General features: G+C 39.7%; 1 protein-coding gene, 1 long non-coding RNA gene and 1 other non-coding gene across 21 annotated transcripts in view; 1 reads left to right on the forward strand and 2 right to left on the reverse strand.

The window, feature by feature from the left end:
• The window catches only part of PDE4D (phosphodiesterase 4D), a 1,602,952-nt gene that overhangs the window by 1,273,856 nt on the left and 303,801 nt on the right, over positions 1-25,295 (forward strand). The gene's annotated exons all lie outside the window — the stretch shown is intronic.
• Positions 1,200-25,176, reverse strand: LOC109574795 (uncharacterized). Its single transcript, XR_002183138.2, has 3 exons — positions 25,045-25,176; positions 7,498-7,650; positions 1,200-3,375 (listed from the first exon to the last, which is right to left on the reverse strand). It is a non-coding gene; the product is annotated as an uncharacterized lncRNA (long non-coding RNA).
• On the reverse strand, positions 19,286-19,357 carry TRNAG-GCC (transfer RNA glycine (anticodon GCC)). The gene has a single exon. It is a non-coding gene; the product is annotated as a tRNA-Gly (tRNA).

A 25,295-nucleotide genomic window follows, 5' to 3' on the forward strand; every position in this document is an offset into this window, starting at 1 on the left:
TTTGGAGGGAATGATCCTAAAGCTGAAACTCCAGTACTTTGGCCACCTCATGCGAAGAGTTGACTCATTGGAAAAGACTCTGATGCTGGGAGGGATGGGGGGCAGGAGGAGAAGGGGACGACAGAGGATGAGATGGCTGGATGGCATCACTGACTCGATGGACATGAGTCTGAGTGAACTCCGGGAGTTGGTGATGGACAGAGAGGCCTGGTGTGCTGCAATTCATGGGGTCACAAAGAGTCAGACACGACTGAGTGACTGAACTGAACTGAACTGAAAATCACTGCAGATGGTGACTGCAGCCATGAAATTAAAAGATGTTTGCTTCTTGGAAGAAAATCTATGACCAACCTAGAGAGCATATTAAAAATCAGAGATGTTATTTTGCCAACAAAGGTTCATCTCGTCAAAGCTATGATTTTTCCAGCAGTCATGTATGGATGTGAGAGTTGGAGTACGAAGAAAGCTAAGCATGGAAGAATTGATGCTTTTGAACTGTGGTGTTGGGAGAAGACTCTTGAGAGTCCCTTGGACTGCAAGGAGAGCAACTAGTCAATCCTAAAGGAAATCAGTCCTGAATATTCATTGGAAGGACTGAAGCGGAAGCTCCAATACTTTGGCCACCTGATGCGAAGAACTGACTCACTGGAAAAAACCCTGATGTTGGGAATTATTGAAGGCAGGAGATGGGACGACAGAGGATGAGATGGTTGGATGACATCACCAATTTGATGGACATGGGTTTGCGCAAGCTCTGGGAGTTGGTGATAGACAGGGAAGCCTGGTGTGCGGCAGTCCATGGAGTGGCAAAGAATCGGACATGACTGAGCGACTGAACTGAACTGAAAAAGTTCATTTGGATGTTGCCTAATATTGTGCAGAAAAACCCAAACAAACTTTTAGGCCAACTCAATATTAAGTATATGTCAAGTGCACACACACACATATATATATATGTGTGTGTGTGTTTATGTATTTTATATGTTGGTTCACACCATCAGAAAATATACTGATTTCAGAATAACACTAATTTAGATCCAGGCAAATAAATTTACATTTCCATTTCTTCTAGAAATAACATTTGCCTGCCAACATATCATGTATTCATAATGACTCTCTTCATACACACACACACATCCCCCACACAAAGTGTAAAGTGTTTTTTTGGTTCATATAACAAATACTCTGAGACTGTAAACTTTAAAAAAAAAATTCAGTGTTTCTCCTTGACATACCCCTATGGCATCCTATTTCACATGTGTGCCAGAGACTGAAAAAGCCAAATGGGAAAGAAAAACAAGGATGTAAAGAAAAAGGGAAGAACTTGAGAAACTCTACAGAGTATTAAACTAAAATAGAAGCATTTCAGTGTTTAACGAAGAACACACATAACCATCTCACTTTATGTTATTATTCCGTTGTTAAGTCATGTCCAACTCTTTGCAACCCCATGGACTGCAACACACCGGGCCTCCCTGTCCCTCACCGTCTCCTGGAGCTTGCCCAAGTTCACATCCATTGAACAGGTGATGCTATCCAACCGTCTCATCTTCTCCTGCCCTCTTCTCCTTTTGCCTTCAGTCTTTCCCAGCATCAGGGTCTTCTCTACTTTTCTCACTTTAATCCCTGTTTATTTAGTTTCCAAGTCCCAATAAACTCTTCTTTGGTGTCACAAAATAACGGAAGAGGCAGGGCTGGTCTAGGATACTCCGGAAGTAAAACCTGGGACAAAAAGTATGAGTAGTTTATTTAGGAAGTCCACAAAACCTAAGCAAAGAAGTCAGGAAGTGAGACAGAGAGTGGAAGGACACAAAAACATCATCGAGACAGTTATCCCAGTGGGAACATGGGTCTGAGTCCTGCTTGGGGCAACAGAGGACAGTGTGGAACACTCCTTAGAGTGGCCCCATCAATAGGATGAGGAAGCTGGAACCCTTACCTACCAACTCCCTCTCATCCATCACCTATTTCTAGGGATCATGAACAACCCAGCACTCTGGTTTGCTTATCCATAGGTCAATCATGTAACTGTGGCCAGGAAAACAACCCTTAGACAAAGACTTACAGGTATTAAAAAAAAAAAAGCCTTCAGTCAGGGAGCTGGAGATTTTTGGAGAATTCAGCTTTGAGAGGTAGGTATTCAGAGGACATAGGCACCAATACCTACCTCTATGAAGGTCATAGACACTGAGGTAATTCATCTGCCTGTGTATAAAAGTATTTGCAATCAAGGCTTCTCTTTATTCTGTGTGTTGGAAAAAATTTAAACAAAGCTATTATTGTTTTTGTGTTAGTATCTTAGCATTTGAATATATGACACCAGAGATGATCTTAATAAATATAAAGCAAATCCATTTACTTTCTCACACCATCAGATGTACAGTCATGTTTATTTGAAGTCCTCTGTAGACTAGCATGTGAAATAAGAGCTTCCATAGGTTGAGATTTAAAGCCATCTTTCTCCAAGCTGTTTAATTAGAATGGGCCTTAAAAATACTTTATCACATCATAAACCTTCAAAACAAAATGATTCATTGTCTTCTGAAATCTGTAGAAAATGTGTCTTTAATGTCATTCTCAATTACCTCTTCTAGAGTGAAGGTAAAACAGTTGTTTCCCCACTAGCTGAAATGTGGTTTTGCCAAATAAAAGATGAAAGAACTTTGATTGTTAGTTGTTTTCTTTTGGTTTAGGAAGAAAAAGGCAGCTTTTTATTTATGATTAATTCAAGGAATTTAAGAAATTCTCTTAAATCATTTTGAGCAAAAAGGTAAAAACAGAGGCCTGAAATCCCAGGATTTGAGGAGACCTTTAAAAATTCTATCCTCAGGGCCTGACCGCCCAGTCTCATATTTTCTCTGTGTTTTTTCTTCTACCCAAAACTCCCATACCTCTCCTCACAGAAACTGACTCTTCTAACGAACCCAAGGAAGCCCATTCTATTTTTGTTAAAAGGTTCTTCTTTATGTAATCCCAAATCTCTTCATCAAGATCTCCTGGTGGAATAGCACTTCACATTGCTTCATGCAGCTCTAGGGCCTGGCCCATCTGTTTTGTCTGTGCCATACCCCACAAAGGAATGGTCTTCTCATTTCCACCAGCTTTCGAGCTCCTATCCAGGATCCTCTTTCCTTGACATCTTGTGTGGGACTATTCATCCCACAAGGAGTTTTCCTTCTCTTCTTTCTTATTAGAACATTCCTGATCTAGGTAATTCACTGGTTGATTTGCCTGATGTTGGTTGAGTGCTTCCTATGGACCAGGCACTGGAGATGTAGGAGGATGTAAGACAGGCAATCCCTGTGCTCATGGAAGTTCTGTTCCAGTGGGTGAAATCCACAGTGAAGAACACTACAAATTCAAATATGATAAGACCTATAAAGTCAAAAAAGCAAAATAATGTGATGCTTTTCGTGGGAGTCATTGAAAAGCTTTTCTTACCAGCTTTTGGTAAAAAGCTTTTCTTACCAGCTTTTGGTAAAAAGCTTTTCTTACGAGCTTTTGGTAAAAAGCTTTTCTTTGGTAAAAGCTTTTGGTAAAAAGCTTTTCTTACTAGCTTTTGTGGGATGCTTTTCTTACCAGCCATCCCCACTTTCTATTGCAAACTCTCTGAAGCAAGTGCTCCTTTTTCCCCAAGTACTCTATATTTATTTGCATTTATTATAGTGACCTCAAAATAGTTACTCATCCATCTTCATAAGTATATTATATTATTCTGGATAAACAATATTTAATCATTTGGGATTTATGTGACATTGGATTAAGTTGGTAATGTCTTACTTAGAGTTGATATTGCTTGGAAAGACATATTTGACATAAAGACATCTTAACAGATGTCAGAATGTTGTTGGTGGTTGGTTAGTAGCTCAGTCTTGTCCATCTCTTTGTGACCCCATGGATTGTAGCCCACCAAGCTCCACTGTCCCATGGGATTTCCCAGGCAAGACCACTGAAGTAGGTTACCATTTCCTCCTCCAGGAGATCATCCAAACCCAGGGGTCAAACCCATGTCTCTTAACATTTCTTGCTTGGAAAGCAGATTCTTTACCACTGCGCCACCTGGGAAGTCTTAGATTTCCTTATATATCGTTAAATCTAAGGCTGTCCTGCTAATGTATGAACTAGTTTCACTTCTGACTCTCTACCCCTTTTTGTTGTTGTTCAGTTTCTCATTTGTGTCCGAGTCTTTGCAGCCCTGTGGACTGCAGCACTCCAGGCTTCCCTGTCCATCACCATCTCCAGGAGCTTGCTCAAACTCATGTTTTGTGTCGGTGATGCCATCCGACCATCTCGGCCTCGGTCATCCCCTTCTCCTGCCTTCAATCTTTCCCAGCATCAGGGCCTTTTTTCTAATGAGTGGGCTCTTCACATCAGGTGGCCAAAATATTGGAGCTTCAGCTTCCATCAATCCTTTTAATGAATATTCAGGTCTGATTCCTTTAGGATTGACTGGTTTGATCTCCTTGCCAAGGGACTCTCAAGAGTCTTCTCCAATGCCACAATTCAAAAGCATCAGTTCTTCGGTGCTCAGTCTTCTTTATGATCCAACTCTCACATCCATACTTGACTATTAGAAGAACCATAGCATTGACTAGATAGACATTTGTGGGCAAAGTAATGTCTCTGCTTTTTAATATGCTATATAGATTGGTCATAGATTTTCATCCAAGGAGCAAGCTTCTTTTAATTTCATGGCTGCGGTCACCATCCACAGTGATTTTGGAGCCCAAGAAAAGAAAGTCTGTCACTGTTTCCATTGTTCTCCATCTATTTGCCATGAAGTGATGGGGCCCCTTTCCATGATCTTAGTTTTCTGAATGTTGAGTTTTAAGCCAGCTCTTTCATTCTCCTCTTTCACCTTCATCAAGAGGCTTTTTAGCTCCTCTTCATTTTCTGCTGTAAGGGTGGTAGTCATCTGCATATCTGACGTTATTTATATTTCTCCCGGAAATCTTGATTCCAGCTTGTGCTTCATCCAGCCCGGCAGTTCACATGATGTGCTCTTCATATAAGTTAAATAAGCAAGGTGAAAATATACAGCCTTGACATACTCCTTTCCCAATTCAGAACCGAGCCACTGTTCTATGTGCGGTTCTAACTGTTGTTTCTTTACCTGCATACAGGTTTTTCAGGAGGCAGGTAAGGCAGTCTGATATTCCCATCTCTTTCAGAATTTTTCACAGTTTGTTGTGATCCACACAGTCAAAGGCTTTGGTGTAGTCAATGAAGCAGATGTAGATGTTTTTCTGGAATTCTCCTGCTTTGTCTATGACCCAACAGATGTTGGCAATTTGATTTCTGGTTCCTCTGCCTTTTCTAAATCCAGCTTGAACATCTGGAAGTTCTTGGTTCATGTACTGTTGAAGCCTAGCTTGGAGAATTTTGAGCATTACTTTGCTAGCATGTGAAATAAGTGCAATTATGCAGTAGTTTAAACATTCTTTGACATTGCCCTTCTTTGGGATTCGAAAAATGACCTTTTCCAGTCCTGTGACCACTGCTGAGTTTTCCAAATTTGCTGGCATACTGAGTGCAGCACTTTAACAACATCATCTTTTAGGATTTGAAATAGCTCAGCTGGAATTCGTTCACCTCCACTAGCTTTGTTCGTAGTGATGCTTCCTGAGTCCCACTTGACTTCGCACTCTAAAATATCTGGCTCTATGTGAGTGATCAGACCACTGTGGTTACCTGGGTCATTGAGATCATTTTTGTATAGTTCTTCTGTGTATTCTTGCCACCTCTACCCTTTACTTCCTATGAAATCAACACAAGTTTTGCTCTCCCTCAATTTTCCCCTAATCTCTGTAGACCCCTCCCACTCCAATCCAGCAGACTTCCATTTCTTCTTTAGAAAAATCTGAAAGATAAATAACCTACTTACATTTAATTACACACTCCAACCTGTGTTTGTGATGAATTAAGAAAATATGAGATCCCAGTTAATATATATACTGTATACAGTGCCTAACAATGAAACATGATGATTCAGAATAAGGTGAAAATGGTTCTGTTCATCAGCACAGAATCTTCCCTTTGAATTATCATATGGCAGCTAGCTCTAACCTCATGAATTTACCCTTGTTTTTAAATGTTGGTGTGTGTGTGTGTGTGTGTGTGTGTGTGTGTGTGTTGCTGATTGCCAACAGTACCAGATCCTGAATATTTACTTGACAGCATCAACATTGGTAGCATGAGAGAAGTGCATGGTCCAAAGGAAATAGGCATGACCTTTCCAAACATCAAATTGCTTATAAAATAAGGAATAATTACGACTTATAAGGGGTTGTTTTGAATATTTGAAGAAAAAAAACAATTAAAGAACCGAACCAAGTGGATAGTAGATGCTAATCAAATGCTAGTTTCCTTCTGTTTTTCGGGGGTACCAAATTATTTATTCAAGTAGTCACTCAGACTTTGGTTAATGATTAGCTAAAGAGTAAAAATGAAGATTTTTATTTTTTTAAATTGAGTCTACTAGGATTGGGTTCATGTATGGATGGAATAGCGCTTAACATTTTATCACAATTAATTCTCCAAAAATTTTTACTATACCTGCTGCTAAATAGTAAATAAAATAATTTATCCAGTGGAATTAATTTCTAATGGTAAATATTTCAGGCCTTTGACACACACAAAATTTTTTTTTTTTGAGAATTATTATACCCTGGTGGCTCAGATGATAGAGTCTGCTTGCAAAGTGGGAGACCTGAGTTCATTCCTTGGGTTGGAAAGACCCCCCGGAAAAGGGAATGGCAACCCACTCCAGTATACATGCCTGGAGAGGTCCAAGGACAGAAGAGCCTGGTGAGCTACAATCCTTGGGGTTGCAAAGAGTCAGACGTGACTGAGCTACTATAATACACACACACACTACACCTGGTGTTAAGGTGGGGCTTCCTGGTGGCTCAGTTGGTAAAGAATCTGCCTGAAATGCAGGATATCCAGGTTCAATCCCCAGGTCAGGAAGATCCTCTGGAGAAGGAATTGGGAACCCACTCCAGTACTCTTGCCTGGGATGGACAGAGGAGCCTCGCAGGCTCCATACGGTTGCAAGAATCTGACATGACTTAGCAACTAAACCACCACCACCACTATTAAAATATAAATAGCTGATATTAGCCCACTGTTGCATTAGCCAGTCTGCATAAAGGATTTTTTTTTTTGAGATTAGTAAAACAGTAAGTCAGTACATCTTAAATGGCAGTTAAAAAGAAATCTAGTAACACAAGGAGCACCCCCACATCAAACTTATTTTGTTTGATTTCATAGTATTGGCCAGATGGTATTTTATAAAATTTGAGATACCAGCAACATTTTAAAAGTGAAGATCTCTCATATAATATAATTCCAGGTTTCTCTTTGCAAGTAAAAAAAAGTTGATCACATTGGGGTCTCAGACATTCCTGGGTAATGAGCCACTCTTTGAGGAGTGGAAAGAGTATTTTTTTGTGGACTGATTACCCCAATAAAAAATCTTCAAATGGTTCGGTGTACCTTTGGTCATTGTCTTTTCATTTTTCCAAAAGCATCCTGTTAAACTGTTCCTAGTTCTCAGCTTTAAAGACACACAGAAAATGTTTCTTCCAGAGCCATAAATACTCTTGAGGCCGAATTGTAATAATATGGTATGATTTTCATTCCAGAATCCTAACAATTGGAAAAAAAAAAAGAGAGACATTATCTTCTTTAACAGTAAGAGTTAACATTTAGTGAATCTTTCACTATGTGCTGAGCATTATTCTAAGCATTTAACCAGCATCATTTAATATAATTCTCCCAACCACCTTGATTACACCCATTTTACAGCAGAACAGACTGGGGCATAGAAAGGTATATCCATATGACTTGGATAAGGAGCCAAGTTGGGATTTATACCTTGTCACTCTGACTCACAGTCTTCCCCACCACTGTCTGATACCCCTTTCTCTGTATTGTTCCTTGTGTTAGCCTTGGTGCTTCAGCCTTTGGGATCTATCTAAAGATGAAAAATACAGTTGTATTGTCTCATCATTTGAGAAACAGAAAGATAGGCCCACCATGTTGCAGGACTCCAAAGACACAATTCACATCATGGGTTGTGTAAAAGGTGCCCCCTGGAGCTGTGCAGTATACCATTTGCACAGATACATGCAGTGGCCCTGCTAACAGATACTCTCTCACACGGTTCTTTTATGATTTTTAGTGGCACTGTGCTGTGCTTAGTTGCTCAGTAGTGTCTGGCTCTTTGCAATCCCATGGACTATAGCCCACCGTGCTCTTCTGTCCATGAGGATTCTCCAGGCAAGAATACTGGAGTGGATAGCCATTCCCTTCTCCAGGGGATCTTCCCAACCCAGGGATGGAACCCGGGTGTCCCACGCTGCAGACAGATTCTTTACTGACTGAGCCACTAGGTAAGCCCAAGGTGGTTCTTTAGGGTGACCTGAAATTCTCTGTAGCCATTTCTTCTGCTTCCAGTCATGTCAAGCAGTACTTGAAGACACACGTTCTCAGAAATAATCTCTAAGGAGTTGAAGGCGGGTTACTCACAGATTATTTCCCCAGGATAGGAGACCGGCAGTGGTGGCTTTTCTATGTGGACACAGAGCTTGTTCTGAAATGGTGATTCACCCTCCTCCAACAGAGCAGCCAGATTGTGCCCCATGGTACATGACTTCCCTTGAGTCAGGAGAGTCAGGTCACTCAGGCATTAAAGTTTAACCTCCTGGCCTACCTGCCAGTTACAAAAGAGCCAGAATTCCACAGCGTTCCTAAAGCCCATATCATTTTCACTGTGGGCTTTAGGAATGTTACTATTTAAGTAACAGTGACAACAATGAAGAAAAAGCATTTGGTTATAGAGGCCTCTGTGCTACATTTTGTGCTATTTTGAAAGAATACGTCCATTCGTCCTTAAAAAACAAAGTTTATTTCAAAGGAAAAATATCAGTCATACTCACTGAGCAATGGAGCAGAATAAGAGTCAGTGTTAATCCAGATATACCTGTTTTATTGTGGGTTGAAATCTTGTCTTCCTGTTTCCAGTTTCTCTTATTGGAGTAGAAACCTAACCCCAGTTCAAAACAATATCCCCTGGGCCTGAATAGAAATAAAGTTGGCCTCTTAAAGACTCTCATCCAACTTCCTCCATTATGGTAAAATTTTGTGTCCCCAGCCATGGACAGAAGAGCCTGGTGGGCTGCAGTCCATGGGGTCGCAAAGAGTCAGACACAACTGAGCGACTTCACTTTCACTTTTCACTTTAATGCATTGGAGAAGGAAATGGCAACTCACTCCAGTGTTCTTGCCTGGAGAATCCCAGGGACGGGGGAGCCTGGTGGGCTGCCATCTATGGGGTCACACAAAGTCGGACACGACTGAAGCGACTTAGCAGCAGTAGCAGCAATATCACAGTGTCTAAATCACTAGGTTAAATTGTTTTAAAGGACAATTTAACCAATCATTTTGGTACAGCAGGCAACCATATTATTGTTTTAGTTTGGTCATTCAAGTACCCAAACTCTGAATTCATTATCTCATGATCTCATATGTTCAGTTATTATAGAGAAATTCTAACCATAAGGAAAGGAGTATTTTTCTTCCCAACTAAACTATTTGGTCCTCCCGGAAACAACCACATATTGTGCTTTTTATTGTTCATGGGATCTAGACTGAGCTGGATCATGAGTAAGTCGTGAAGACTGCTTGCCTTACTTCACCTCGTTAGCAAAGTGAAATATAACTCATAATCATCAATGTACTGCAGGAAATAGCACATTATCTGGAAATATTAAATATGTCTCCTTGCGTGAATCACTTCTTACTGGAATTCTCTTTCCTTCCAAAAGCCAGCACCAGGGCTCTGTTGTCCACGGCACATCCTTTGGTCCTCAGTATCTAGAGCTTATGAGCTTTTTATGGACCTATGAAAATATTTGAGAACTAAAAAGTAAAGTTATTGACTCCAAAATACAAAAAGAAAACTGCAGAATCCCAATTAAAATTTAATCAGGTATTTAAAAATGTAACATTATGTGAACTTCAATAATTGTCAAGTAATTATTTATAAAAAATTTATTACATTTGGGAAAAAAAAAAACTTGTGAGCTTTTTTTTTTTAATTTATTTCACAAGAATTATCAAGAATGTCAGATGATTGCAGAGAAATCAGGGTTAGTCATTAGCTAAATGAGTTTAGTAGCCAAATAATTTCAAAGAAAAATTATAAAGATCTTTTCTAGATTTTCATAACAAAATCATTATATAATGTGGGAAGTGGATCCATTTTAATATCCAGGATATGATGTGTAGTGGAATTTACAAAGGAATTACAACAACCTTACTTAAACTACTATCCATTTGCAAGAGTTTTTTTTAAATAACTTTTTTTTTTTAAATAAAACTAAGCTGTCGTTGTAATTTAGAGTTTCTATTAGGTAACTCTTAAGAAAAAGATTATCTTCAGAGAGGTCTGTGTGTTAACCGGAACTGACTTAGTCCTGGGGGAAATTAACTTACTGAAAGACTGTCAGCTGAATGAAGGCTTAAATTTCATGAACTTGGAGGAGAGAGCTTTTTCACATTCTCTTCCCGTATGGAGTAACAATCTGTTCTGAAAGTGGAGAGTGTTTTGGCATTATCTCTTCTAGCTCATTTGCTTTCAACTTTCCATAAATCAAGTTCTGCCAATTACCATCTTTAAGACTCAACTTTTTGCAAAATTGTTAGACAAAGCACTCTCTTTGAGAAGACAGAGAATACACTATAGAGTAATTCCTCTGAAAATCACAGTTCTGTATTGTATAGTTATTTTTTTAGAGTTCATCGCCTGCCTAGAATGAAGGCTGACGTTTTTCCAAGAAGAGCATAGACTGATCCACAAAGTCAGGTTAAACAGTACCTGAATTTGCTTGCCTATCGCTTATACAGGAATTATCTGTTATAAAAGCAAAATATAACTGTAAGTATGGCACCCCACTCCAGTACTCTTGCTTGGAAAATCCCATGGACGGAGGAGCCTGGTGGGCTGCAGTCCATGGGGTTGCTAAGAGTCGGACACGACTGAGCGACTTCACTTTCACTTTTCACTTTCATGCATTGGAGAAGGAAATGGCAACCCACTCCAGTGTTCTTGCCTGGAAAATCCCAGGGACGGGGGAGCCTGGTGGGCTGCCATCTATGGGGTTGCACAGAGTCGGACACGACTGAAGCAACTTAGCAGCAGCAGCAATGTACCTATTGAAATTGTTCTTGAGCTCAAAAGGAAAAATCAGTCTTCATTTTGGAAAAAAGAATCAACATAGTAAAATAAAAGTGTATCTTTTTCCAAAAGTTTTTATTGACTACTACATTTATATACACACCTATAGTCTGGTATCTAAATACCTGAAACATTTGTAAAGTTTTAATTCCTAGAATGAATAATGATTAATTTCTAATGATTTTGATGTTATGTCTACAAAAATAACTGTGACCAGGAGTGAAAGTCTATCCATCTCATTGTCTTTATCTTAGAATTGATTTAAAAATTAAAAAAAAAGAAAATCCTCCTCCTGAGATGCTATTTGTGATGCTATTTGTTTAGTTCCTGAGGTCCTAGTTTTCCCGAGGTGATGTTCGGCTCTCCTAAAAGACAAGTTCATGTCCTACTCTTAAGGCCTTGAGAATGGCGCCTAAGCTCCTCCAGACCTCAGTTTCCTCAACTCTTTGATGGAGCTCATGTGTTTGTGTGTTTTCTTATTTTTAAATGTATTTTATTAAAGTATAGTTGATTTACAATGTTGTGTTAATTTCTGCTGTCCAGCAATGTGATTCAGTTATGTGCTCAGTCGCGTTCAACTCTTTGCAACCCCATTGACTATAGCCCCCCAGGCTCCTCTGCCCATGGCATTTTAGGCAAGAATACTGGAATAGGGTGCCGTTTCCTATTCCAGGGGATCTTCATGACCCAGAGATCAAACTCACATCTCTTGCATCTCCTGCATTGGCAGGAGGATACTTTACCACCAGGCCACCTTGGAAGCCCAATTCAGTTGTACATATACACATTATTTTTCATACTCTTTCCCTTATGCTTTATCACCTGATATTGAATGTAGTTCCCTATGCTCTACAGTTGACCTTGTCACTAATATGAGTTTGTTTTCGAAATTAATGAGATGACATGTATGAGTGCTATACCCAGTGCCTGGTACTTGGTGAGCCTGAGTTCTAGCCACTTCTTCCACTCACCTTGCTGGGAAGCACTCTTTTGACTTCAGTTCTGTCACCTGATAAATGGGTGTATAGAGCCTTCATGAGGCTGATGTAGACATTATTGTGTTAATAACCTCACTCCGTGACTCCAATCCATTTCTTTGAGCTCTGGCCAGAGCAGACTTCCCATCCAGAGGCACAGCTCTCTCATTCATGGGCTGATGGGTGGCTGGCTATGGCAGATGTTACAGGTCCCCACAAGCATCGTCTCATTTTCCTGCCAATAAAGATGTGGGGAAACTCTTCCCAGAAAAGCCATTTCTTTGAACTGAAGTACTTTATCTGGATTTATAGCTCATGACATGATAAATACTAAACACTTAAGAAAGAATCTTTTCCTCCTTAAAAATGAGGCTGGGGCCAGCTCACTGTTTGCCTACGCCCCCTTCCAGTGTGTTTCTTTTTTCTTTGGGAGAAAATTTTTACTGTAAAGATGTGGGAACTCTGTTTTGGCAAAGAAGGTGTATAAAATAGTTTTCAGAAATAGCGGCTTATGAAAAAGAAAACACGCCAAACTCAGTTTTTGAATTCTGATTCCAGCCGTGAAGCATATGCCATAAAAGGGCACAGGAAGAAAACTTACAAAAGGCTTATCTACTGTGATTAACCAAAAAAATGTACTCTGTTGTTAAGCAGACAGCCTGTGAACCAGATTTTGTTGTAGATACTGGGAATACAGAGATAAATAAACCCTGTTCCTGATTGCAAGGGGCTCGCAGCTCCATAGAAGAGCCCAGGTGTCTGTTCAGGACCAGACATTGAGGATACGAGGATGGGAAGCCACAGTCCCTTCCGCTTTTCCAGATAAAGAGAGGCTTACACTGTGACTGTGTTCCTAAGCACTCTGGTTGGAATTAGCATCAGAATCTGAACATTTGCTTAGCCCAGGGCACCTAATTCAAAGCAGTGGGACCAGAGAAGCTGATTAATTTTTGACCCAAGTTAATTTTTGACCAGAAAAAGAGAGATCAAAGGGAAGAACAATAATGTTGCCAACAAAGCACTTGCAGAGATCTGCGAGTGGTGGAGAAGGAACCCTTGCCCATAGGTGGATAACAGGTTGTCTCCTTCCATCCCAGAACAACCCTGGGAGGAAGATAAGTTTGTTATCTCGTAGAAGAGTAGAATCTTAGGAGATTAAAGTTGTTTTCAAAGATTGCAGTCAAAATCAATTGTCTGAACGGTAACTGTGGAACTCTGCTGTTCCTACGATTGCTATTGTGTGCTGCTGACTATTGTAAATACATCACACACAAGTTACAAAACGTACATATAGAATATTAATCATCAGAATTAACCAAAGATGTTCACCGAACTGAATGAAGCCAAGAAACTGAACTTCTGAGTTTGTCATGGAGTTAGTTGGTCTTTACTGCTGCTCGTGTTAGATCCTGAAGGGAGATGGAGGTAGGGGAAGCAGCTTGGGCAGATTTCGGGCAAGCCATGTACGATGTGCATGTCTGTCATCATACGAGAAGGCTGTAATTGATTTAGTAAGGAAGAGGAGGCTGTTGAAAGTTTTCAAGTGAAATTTAACATTTTAAGTTTTGTGTCATTGAAAGGTAACCCTAAGACAATACAGAGACTGAACCTTAGATGTGTAAGATTGGAAGGAAGAAAACTATTCAAGTCTATTATGTAAAGGGAGTCGGGGGCTCAAGGTCAAACTAAGATGGAAGCAGAAAATGATTTAATTTTTATAAAAAGTTATGGAAGTATAGTTGATTTACAATATGTTAGTTCAAGTGTGGGGCTTCCATGGGGGCTCAGAGGTAAAAAAAAAAAAAAAAAAAAAACATCTCCCAGAGCTTGCTCAAACTCATGTACATTGAGTTGGTGGACATGACTCATGTCCATTGAGTGCCACCTGGGAAGCCCATTGAACCCTTGAAAGTGTTAGTTGTTCAGTCGTGTCCATTTATTTACGATCCCATGGACTGTAGCCCACCAGGTTCCTCTGTCCATGAAATTTTCCAGGCAAGAATACTGGAGAGGCTTGCCATTCCCTTCTCCAGGGGATCTTCCCAACCGGGAAATCGAACCCCAGGTCTCCTGCATTGCAGGCAGATTCTTTACTGTCTGAGCCACCACTATATGCCAAATACTTTGGCAAGATTTTACGTGTCTCATTTAATCCTCAAAACCCTGTTTTATCTCCATTTTATAGTCTAGGAAACTGAGTCTTAGAGAAGATTAATAACTTGTTCAAGATCAAATAGCTAGTGGTGTTTGGATTGGCACCCAGGCAATCTAACTCCAAAGGCTACTTTTTAACCTGCTCCTGTATACCCTCCTTAACTAACAAACATTGTCTCAAAGAGCAGACTTTTTACATTAAATAGATCTTATTTGTGATGTGTGATCAAGGGGTTTACTTGAGTTGCCTGGATTGTTTTACCGTTACCATTACTACAAGCTAGGAAAAATGTTACCAAACAAATGTAAATTAAATGAGCCCTCTGAAAATTGGCTTTCTAATAAGTCAATTTCCTTCATTGTCTAAAGCATCAGGTATTAAATTGCCACCAAAGCACATTCCATGTACATTTATTTTTGACACTTTTTTTCCAAATTCTATTTTAATGAAAACTTCAAGTTGTCTCACAGTGTTAGAAACAAGGGCTTCAGTTGGCAATGTGATTTTTCCAGTTGTTTGATCTCTTTTAAAAGATTTAATTCAATTTTAGAATATAGCATTGTCCTTTGAGATAGGTACATAGCATTAGAAACCACTTGATTAAACATAGGGTCCAGTATGAATCTGAAATCGGAACTAGAGATATAATATGAGCTATAATTTGGGTAAGTGCTAATATCATTTGTATACATTTCAACAAAGTAACAGCTATAGAGATGACGTACAAGAAAACAAACCAGACACTGGTCAAGGCAGTATTTTTACTCTTGACCGTATCTATGTAACAGCAAGCAACACTTTATAGAGAGTCAGGGATGGTTTAAGGAAGTACATCGATTTCTCAAGTTGAGAATCCTTATCTTTTAACTTTTATTTCTAATGCTTTGCTTTGCTCTTTAAGAATGAGACATTTAGAACAAGACTGGCTATCAACTCCTGAATGTACCATTAAAATTAATCTTTTTGATTCCATTTACATCAGTACTTAAATTTTTGGAGACAGTGCAGAATGCTGGTTGTCCAGGTTTGGGAGGAGAGGGAAATGGGTGTTACTGTTTAATGGGTACTACTGTGTTATAGTTTGAGAAAATGAATGAAAAAGTTCTAGAGATGGATGGTGGTAATGGTTGCCCTTGACTGTGTGGATCACAAGAAACTGTGGACAATTCTTCAAAAGACGGGAATACCAGACCACCTTACCTGCCTCCTGAGAAATCTGTATACAGGTAAGGAAGCAACAGTTAGAAATGGACATGGAACAACAGACTGATTCCAAATTGGGAAAGGAGTACGTCAAGGCTGCATATTGTCACCCAGCTTATTTAACTTATATGCTGAGTACATCACGTGAAATGCCAGGCTGGATGAAGTACAAGCTGGAATCAAGATTGCCAGAAGAAGTATCAGTAACCTCACATAGGCAGATGACACCACCTTTATGGCAGAAAGCGAAGAAGAACTAAAGAGCCTCTTGATCAAAGTCAAAGAGGAGAGTGAAAAAGTTGGCTTAAAGCTCAACATTCAGAAAACTAAGATCATGGCGTCTGGTCCCATCACTTCATGACAGATAGATGGGGAAACAGTGAAACAGTGACAGACTTTATTTTGGGGGCTCCAAATTCATTGCAGATGGTGATTGCAGCCATAAAATTAAAAGACGCTTGCTCCTTGGAAGAAAAGCTATGATCAACCTAGACAGCATATTAAAAAGCAGAGACATTACTTTGCCAACCAAAGTCCGTCTAGTCAAAGCTATGATTTTTCCAGTAATCATGTATGGATGTGAAAGTTGCACTATAAAGAAAACTGAGTGCTGAAGAATTGATGCTTTTGAACTGTGGTGTTGGAAAAGACTCTTGAGAGTCCCTTGGACTGCAAGGAGATCAAACCAGTCAATCCTAAAGAAAATCAGTCCTGAATATTCATTGGAAGGACTGATGCTAAAGCTGAAGCTCCAATACTTTGGCCACCTGATGCGAAGAACTGTCTCATTGGAAAAGACCTTGATGCTGGGAAAGATTGAAGGCAGGAGGAGAAGGGGACAACAGAGGATGAGATGGTTGGATGGCATCGCCGACTCGATGAACATGAGTTTGAGTAAGCTCCGGGAATTGGTGATGGACAGGGAGGCCTGGCGTGCTGCAGTCCATGGGGTCACAAAGAGTTGGACATGACTGAGTGACTGAACTGAACTCAACTGAATGGTTGCATGACAGTGTGAATGTATTTAAGGCCATTGAGCTGTGCACTAAAAAGGGTTAAACTGGTAAATTTTATATATGTTTTACCATGATAAAAACATGCTTTATCTTGACCTATACTTATAGAGGGTCAAAATATATTTAGCCATTGGATATATAATTTTTAAATACTTGAACTTAAATTGACATTGCCAATTCCTTCATTTTAAAGTAAAATCTAAAGATTTCTAGCTTCAAAACGGTGGATAGATGACCTCCTCACCCTTTTTTTTTTCCCCTAAAAATATCACCCAAATCAATAACATGAGTGAACTCTAAAAATAAGGATAGTACAGAGGCATGTATAATGTACACCCAGCCACAAGCCCTGACTCTTTCTCTGGATAGTCAGCATACCCCACACCTCTCCCCATGGAAGACAAGAGGTTTTGCAGCAATAGGCAGAGAGTCCAGGAAGGATAGCTGTGCAAACTGTGTTTGGAGGATGCTACAAAAGTCTGCAAGCTGACCAGGCAGACCTCCATTTCCCTTCTCTTGCCCACATCAGACCACTAGCAGCAAGACTTAATACCCATCCCTAGAAAACGCAAACCACCTCAGAGGGAAGAAGGTCATACAGTGACATTTAGGGTGGTCAGATGAAATACCTGCTGGGCACCCAATCTCACTACAGCAAATTCCCCAGCGCACAAGCCCCACCCAGGCACTCAGCACCTCCATCACCTTTCTAGGGCTCAACCTCATATGTGACCTTGGGTCAGGGATCAGTGCAGGAGTTTGAGAATCCTACTCTCACCAATGATGAGCTATTTGCACGCGCTTCTTTAATATCACTTAAATACTTAATTTAAATGAGGTTAAATTTACAGAGATACATGTAATTTGAGAATAAAGAAGAACATGAAGAATGAAGAAGAGAAGGTTAGAATATGAAGGAAATACAACAGCACTTAGGAAACTTTAAACAGCTGACTTGAGCCATGCAATGCAGGGTGTTTTTTTCTTTTGATCCCATATTTTGAATTAGTACAAAGTTCTGAGAGTTATTTACAAAGTACATATCTTGTCAACATTACTGATCTCAGGCAAAAATGCTTATGCCTGTTTTAAAAACTAGTTTTCTGCACCTTTTGATTGACAATATAATTGGTTGACAGATGTTGAAATCTATATTATCAGAGATCTCACGTATTGTTACCTTTTAAAATAATCATTTGTTAGTCAGGATTACCTAATGAGGTAATCAAAATGCCATCTATTGTGGAGGTAACCACAAGTGACTATGGCTAAACATCTTACACCTTTCACAGCTAACAGACTTGTAACCTTGTCATGTATAGCCTCATCATAGTGTTTATGAGCCTAAAAACTAGAAACGAGGACAGTGAACTTAAATTGTTTAATCCTGGATATCTTGAAAATCTAGAATTTACGGGCTGATGGACAAGGAGTGAGGTGCTATCTTGTGATTTTGATTTAAATTTCCCTGATAATTAGGGATGTTGACCATCTTTTTATGTACCTAACTAGCCATCTATATGTCTTGTTTTTTTGAAAAATGCCTGCTCAAGTCCTTTACCCATTTATTAATCATATTATTTGCATTCTTTTGCTATTGAGTTGTATGAATTTTATATGTATTTTAAATATTAATACTTTATCAGGTATGTGGCTTGCAAAAATCTTCTCCATTACATAGGTTAAATTTTCACTTTTGTGACATTGTGATTTATAAGAAAAATACATTTGATCATTCAGATAACCAAAATGTGTTTCTAATACATATTAGGTCTTTTTCTACTCTGGTTCCTGGTTCACAGCTCTTAAAACCTTTGGAATTTCCTGTGATAAGAATCATAAAAGTATCTTTTGTTATGTTAATAAGGTAACTTCTGGAAAGTCCCTAGGGAACTTAAAGAAGGGGACTAGTTGCTATTGGAACCAACCAATCCTTTAGAAAGTTGAAACTTTCATTTTCACCCAGACTTCTGAGGGAATTGGCTGGGAGAGAGACTAGAGGTTGAATCAGTCCTCAAAGACCAGTGATTTAATCAGTCATGCCAGTAACAAAGAAGCCTCCATAAAAACTGGAAAGAATAGGGTTCAGAAGGCTTCGGGATTGGTGACTATAGGGATATGGGGGCAGAGTGATGCACTAGGAAAGAGTGGGAAGCTTTGTGTCCTTTCCCATACCATGCTCTACATACCTTTTCCATCTGGCTGTTCCTGAGTTACATCCTTTTATAATAAAACAGTAATCTAGTGAGTAAATGTGTTTCCTAAATTCTTGTTAGCATCTCTAGCAAATAAGGAGGGGATCATGGGAACCTCTGATTTATAGCTAATTTTTCAGTATTGCAAGTAACAACTTGGGTTTGCAGCTGACATCTGTAGACAGCAGGAGGGAGTCTCATGGGACTGAGCCCTTAACCTGTGGAATCTGATATTATCTCCAAGTGGATGGTGTCAGTATTGAGTTGAATTCTCTGACACCCTGCTGATGGTGTCAGAGAGTTGTTTGTTGATATGGGAAAGTCTGCATCTGCCCACCCCCCAAACACACATTACATTTGGAGAGTGTAGGGAAGGGAGTGAAAGTCACTCAGTCGTGTTCGACTCTTTGCCACCCCATGGACTATACATATACAGTCCATGGAATTCTCCAGGGCAGAATACTGGAGTGGGTAGCTGTCCCCTTCTCCAGGGCATCTTCCCAACCTGGGGATCGAACCCAGGTCTCCCACATGGCAGGTGGATTCTTTACCAACTGAGCCACCAGGGAAGCCCATACAGTTTGATGCAGAACCCAGAAGAATTTTGTTGATGATTTCCTTTGCTATGCAGAAACTTTTTAGCTTGATGTAAAGATTTGGTGCATTATCTATCAAAATTCCAAAGGCATTCTCCACATAAATAAAAAAGACAATCCTGCAGTTCATATGGAACCACAAACACACACACACACACACACACACACACACACACACACACAAAACACATGCAAACCACGAATAGCCAAAGCAATTTTGAAACAGAAGGACAAAGCTAGAAGCATCACATTTCCTGATTTCAGACTATATTACAAAGTTATAGTAATCAAAACAGTATGGTACTGACAAAAAAACAGACCCATAGATCGGTGGAACAGAATAGTCTTGAGACTTCCCTAGTGATCCAGTGGCTAAGATTCCATGCTCACAATGCATGGGGTCCAGGTTCAATTCCTGATAAGGGAACTAGATCCCACTTGCTGCAACTAAAAGATCCTGTATGCTTCAACTAAGACCTGGCACAACCAAATAAATAAATATTGAAACAAAAAAAGAATAGAGAACCCAGAAATAAACCCATGCACTTTTGGTCAATTCATTTTTAATAAAGGAGCCACAAGTATACACTGGGGGAAGGATAATCTCTTTAATAAATGATGTTGGGCAAACTGGATAACCACATACAAAATAATGAAATTGGACCTGTACCCTACAGTGGTCACAGTAATTTACCTGAAATGGATTAAAAACTTACAAGGCCTGAAACTTAATATTCCTAGAACAAAATAGGGAAAAACTCCTTGACATTGGTCCTGGTGGTGCATTTTTAGATATAACACCAAAAGCACAGGCATCAAAAGCAGAATTAGACAAGCAGGATTAGATCAAAATCATGATAATTACTTTTCTAACCTGACGTTTTACAAAAGAGGTAGGAAACCTGAAGATCAGAAGCATTCAAAATATAATACTCTTGAGCTTTTCCTCAGGAGTTAAGGAACTTAGCTCCAAGGAGGTTTATGCTTATAGAAAAGTCCTTGAATCCAAATGGATATAAGAGAAACAGCTCAAAATCTGCTACTGATAACTCTCCAGATAAGGGCTGCTGCTGCTGCTGCTAAGTCACCTCAGTCATGTCTGACTCTGTGTGACCCCATATACGGAAGCCCACCATGCTCCCCTGTCACTGGGATTCTCCAGGCAAGAACACTGGAGTGGGTTGCCATTTCCTTCTCCAATGCATGAAAGGGAAAAGTGAAAGTGAAGTCGCTGAGTCTTGTCCGACTCTTAGTGACCCCATGGACTGCAGCCTACCAGGCTCCTCCGTCCATGGGATTTTCCAGGCAAGAGTACTGGAGTGGGGTGCCATTGCAGTACCACATTATTCCTCAATAAGTAGGAAATACTGCAAGAGTTCCAAGTGTCTTGTTCTTATTAAATACTTAAGTACAATGTAGAATGCCAGGAAACTGTAGTAGCAACAAAATAACAAACCCGCGCTCCATGTTCATTCTTCCTACACCCTTACTTGACCTATATGCAGTCCTGATTTTAAGCACATTTGACAGGCCTGTATATTTTGTTACATCATAACATGGTTCTCAAAAATTGTAATCTGAAAGTAAGAGTTTGCTCAAAGGACAGAGATCTGAAAGTGGGCAGAGCATTTCAAAGTAATAACATCTGGAAAAAAATTGTATAGTAATTAACATACTATCTAACTGTTAATGAACTGAACAGTTCATTCAGTCGGTTTCAGTTACTATTTTACGTTTAATGCTTGGCTTTTGATAACTGTCCTTAGTCCCACAGATTGTGCTTGCCATTGAATAAAAGGAAGGTTTTAGGGTGCACCCCGTCTGTTTCCCTGCAGCTGATGCTCTCCACAGTAGTGTTGCCCATATTGCCTGCTGACCACCATTAGTATGGGAGAGATTTTAGGTGATATCTGGATGCTTTTTTTTTAATTAACACTTTTATTTGGGGGAAATGCAATCAGCATGTCAAACCCATTCAATCAAACAAATATAAGCTTATTGTTTATGTTATTTAAGTTAAAAGAGAATGAGTCAATGAAGAAAAATGTCAAGTCATAATGGTGTATACATGGTATAAATGCCAGTAGGACAGGACTTGTAGAGGTTGTGTCCAGATGCCTGAAGTTTAGGAAACATGATACCACACAGTGGTTTGAATCAACCAAATATATACGGTTGGATGACCATGATGAACATAAACATCTGTGGTACAGTCCTTTGAAATGTTGCATGACAGTAGTCAAAGAGAAGTCTATATGCTAAGTTGCTTCAGTCGTGTCCGACTCTGTGCGACCCCATAGACGGCAGCCCGCCAGGCTCCACCGTCCATGGGATTTTCCAGGCAAGAGTACTAGAGTGGGTTGCCATTTCCTTCTCCAATGCAGGAAAGTGAAAAGTGAAAGCGAAGTCATTCAGTTGTGTCCAACTCTTTGCGACCCCATGGACTGCAGCCCACCAGTCTCCTCTGTCCATGGGATTTTCTAGGCAAGAGTACTGGAGTGGGGTGCCATTGCCTTCTCCAGAAGTCTGTGTAACACTACACAATTCAGTATATCAGGAAAATGCTAGAAATCATAGTCGCTTCTAGATCAAATGCATGTTCTCTAAAGCCCTCCAGACAAGGTCCACGTGTTTCCTAAAATCCCTAAATTCTCCCCAGATTCAGGCATCCTCATTGGCCATTGTGTACGCCATCATATATTTGTGTACTAACAGGAATGTGTGGGAGGAAGCAGTTTCATATCCCTCCATTCTGAGGAGCTTTTCAGAGGAAATAAAATGTGATACTCAATTTTTAACACATTATTTCAGAAATTACCCTATGGGGAAAAAATTCCTTAGACTGGAGAAAACACTGTAATATGGAACAAGCACTATTAGGGTTTTAAAAACTTGTGATCATTTTGTCACTACCTTAATATCAGGGATAAGAACAAAATTAAAAATTTCAATCTCCATGGCTTTGTGCTACTGTGTACCACTGTGCGTCTGTCTTTTTTCTGTAACCTTGATGGATGTATCTAAGAAGCTTCAAGTCTTCTGGCTCGTTGCATGTGTTGTCAGATTCCCCACTATTTAAACTTGTTTTCTCTGGGGACAGGGGTGATGTATTAGTCATTAAAGGACTGTGATGTAGTGTACCCAACAAGTGCGTTAGGATTTTCAGAGATAGATTCTTGGAATACGTGTAACATTGAGTAGAGCACAGGACAGCACTAACCTAAAGAGATTAAGGATGTGTTTCTGACCGGGAAGGGAGTGCCAGTGAGCTAAGTAATTTCACTGGGACAGAAAGAGCTTTCTTGGGGATGGTAAAACAGAGGACTGACTATTTCAGGAGCATTTTTAATTTTTAGTTAATTTATCTCTAATTGGAGGATAATTGCTTTACAATATTGTGTTGGTTTCTACTGTATATCAACATAATCAGTCATAGTTATACATATGTCCCCTCCCTCTTGAGCCTCTTTCCCATCTCCCACCGCACTCCCCCCACCCCTCTAAGTTGTCACAGAGCACTGGGTTTGAGCTCCCTGTGTCGTACAGCTATCTCAAGAAAGTTTAACCTTTACATATAAATGGCAACCCACTCCAGTACTCTTGCCTGGAAAATCCCATGGACGGTGGAGCCTGGTGGGCTGCCGTCTATGAGGTTGCACAGAGTTGGACATGACTGAAGCAACTGAGCATATAGACTTCTCTTTGACTACTGTCATGCAATAGTTCAAAGGACTGTACCACATGTTTATGTTAAACTTTAAATTCAGACATTTCATTTGGTGATTACTGTTACTTTCCTTCTGAAATATCACCAAGAAGATATTGGCTGGACCTTACATGAAAGAGAACAGTACTCCAAATAAGTAATAGTAGTTAGCTACTTTCACTTAGCCTGGGTTTTTTTTTCCTTTTTTCTCTACATTAAAATTTCAAGAAAAAAAGATAAACCTCTTTTCACAAGCCCCCTCCCTCCAAAAAGGGCAGTAGTTTCCCCAACTTTCTTTTGAATGTCTGAAAGTATGTGATTGGCTAACCTCCCTTAAAGTGCCAACGTGTTTAACATGGGACAGAGCCAAGAATCGGTGAATGTCCCTGAACAGTCATAGGAAAACTGAAAAGCTTAAGGAGATAGCTGTATGGCAAGCAGTTTATTGGCATTTACCTGAAGAAGCCTGAGAGGAGACTAAATAATAAATGCACCTAGAAGTGTGACCGGGTAGGAGGAGGTGAAGGGTTTGCTGTAATAAGTAGCCAGAGGTCTGGCGAGGTGCCTTACTACATTAATTTTCCAAGTCCTTTGGGTGGGTCACACTTGCGCTACAATATCCTGTCTGCAAATGCTAAATAAATACCAGGATCACGTCAGACTAAAGAACCAACGTACTAACTAATGTCATTTAAGAAATCAGGATGCTTAAAGTATTTTTCAGATAATTCACATTCAAATTAACTAAAGTTGGCACACCCGGACAAATGTTAGTTATATATCCTAGTGGAAATGTTTAAAGGGATTGGGGAGGGAAGTCCAATCCTCTTCTCTTAGGAGCAATTTGAATTGTTTTGTTTTTCGTGGTTGTTAAAAAATTTTATTGGAGTATAGTTGACTTACAATGTTGTGTTAGTTTTATATGGAACAAAGTAGTTCATTTACACATATATTCATTCTTTAACAGATTCTTTTCCCATATAAATTACTGCAAAATATTGAGTAAAATTCCCTGTGCTATATACTAGTTATAGCACAGGGAACTTATAATTCATTTGTTATCCATTTTATACACAGTAGTGTGTTTAGTGAAAGTTGCTCAATCATGTGAAAGTTGCTCAGTCGTGTCTGACTCTTTGAGACCCCATGGACTGTAGCCTGCCAGGCTCCTCTGTCCATGTAATTCTCTAGCCCAGAATACTGGAGTGGGTAGCCTTTCTTTTCTCCAGGGATCTTCCCAACCCAGGGATCGAACCCAGGTCTCCTGCATTGCAGGCAGATTCTTTACCATCTGAGCCACCGGGAAAGCCCAGTGTGTTTATGTTAATCCAAAACTCTAAATTTATCCCTCTCCCATACATTTCCCCTTTGGTAACCATAAGTTTGTTTTCAAAATGGATCAGTTTAGATTATGTCTACTAAAACCAAAAATATTTTATTTCAAATATAGGAACTGGGGCAGGGATTAGTTTTCACAATAAGAGACGTTGAGATACAAGCTTCATTCCTTACTGAAGAGCTGTTAGTAATTTGCAAACCCAGAATCTTGGTATATACATATAAATCAATGAAATTTGCATATGATTTTCAAAAAAAATAAGGTTTACAAAACATCCTGCAAGGAAGCAGCCTCAGTACATGAAGCCACTTGTCTAGCAGCATGACATTAGATTTTTCAGTTTAAACATTACCGCATGACCTGATGCAACAATTTTAATTTTTGAGACAATTTTGTGTTTCTACAACCAACCCCAAAGCATGAAATTTCATTAAATGTGCCCCAAATGAACAGCTGCTAAGCCTCCCAAGTCCTCTCAACTTTACTTTTGACTAGAACTTTTAGTTTTCTGTGCCAGAGTTTGAGAAAATGATTTTTTTTTTTTTTTTTTTTTGAGGGTTGATAAGTCTATGGTGAAGGGGTGTGTTCCTTATAAAGGTGCTCAGGGAATCTTACCTTGAATAACAAGAGACACCTCATTTCTCAGAGGAGGAAATAAGTTTCGAGATGTCTTCTGTTTGGCTGGTTTACACTCCTCCTCTCTGGCGCTGATCTGCAAAGAAGCTTTGTAAATTTCAGCAATTGACTAGACCCGCTGGGCTGGGCGCTGGGTCTTTTTTTTTTTTTCCCTCTCTCTCACTTCCCTGCGATGTTTTGAACTGCCTTCCTACAGACGTCATACAGCCCTTGAGGAATAGTTTCTGCCT

Source organism: Bos indicus, chromosome 20 (genome assembly GCF_029378745.1).
Source record: "Bos indicus isolate NIAB-ARS_2022 breed Sahiwal x Tharparkar chromosome 20, NIAB-ARS_B.indTharparkar_mat_pri_1.0, whole genome shotgun sequence".
In the NCBI taxonomy this organism is placed as follows: Eukaryota; Metazoa; Chordata; class Mammalia; order Artiodactyla; family Bovidae; genus Bos; species Bos indicus.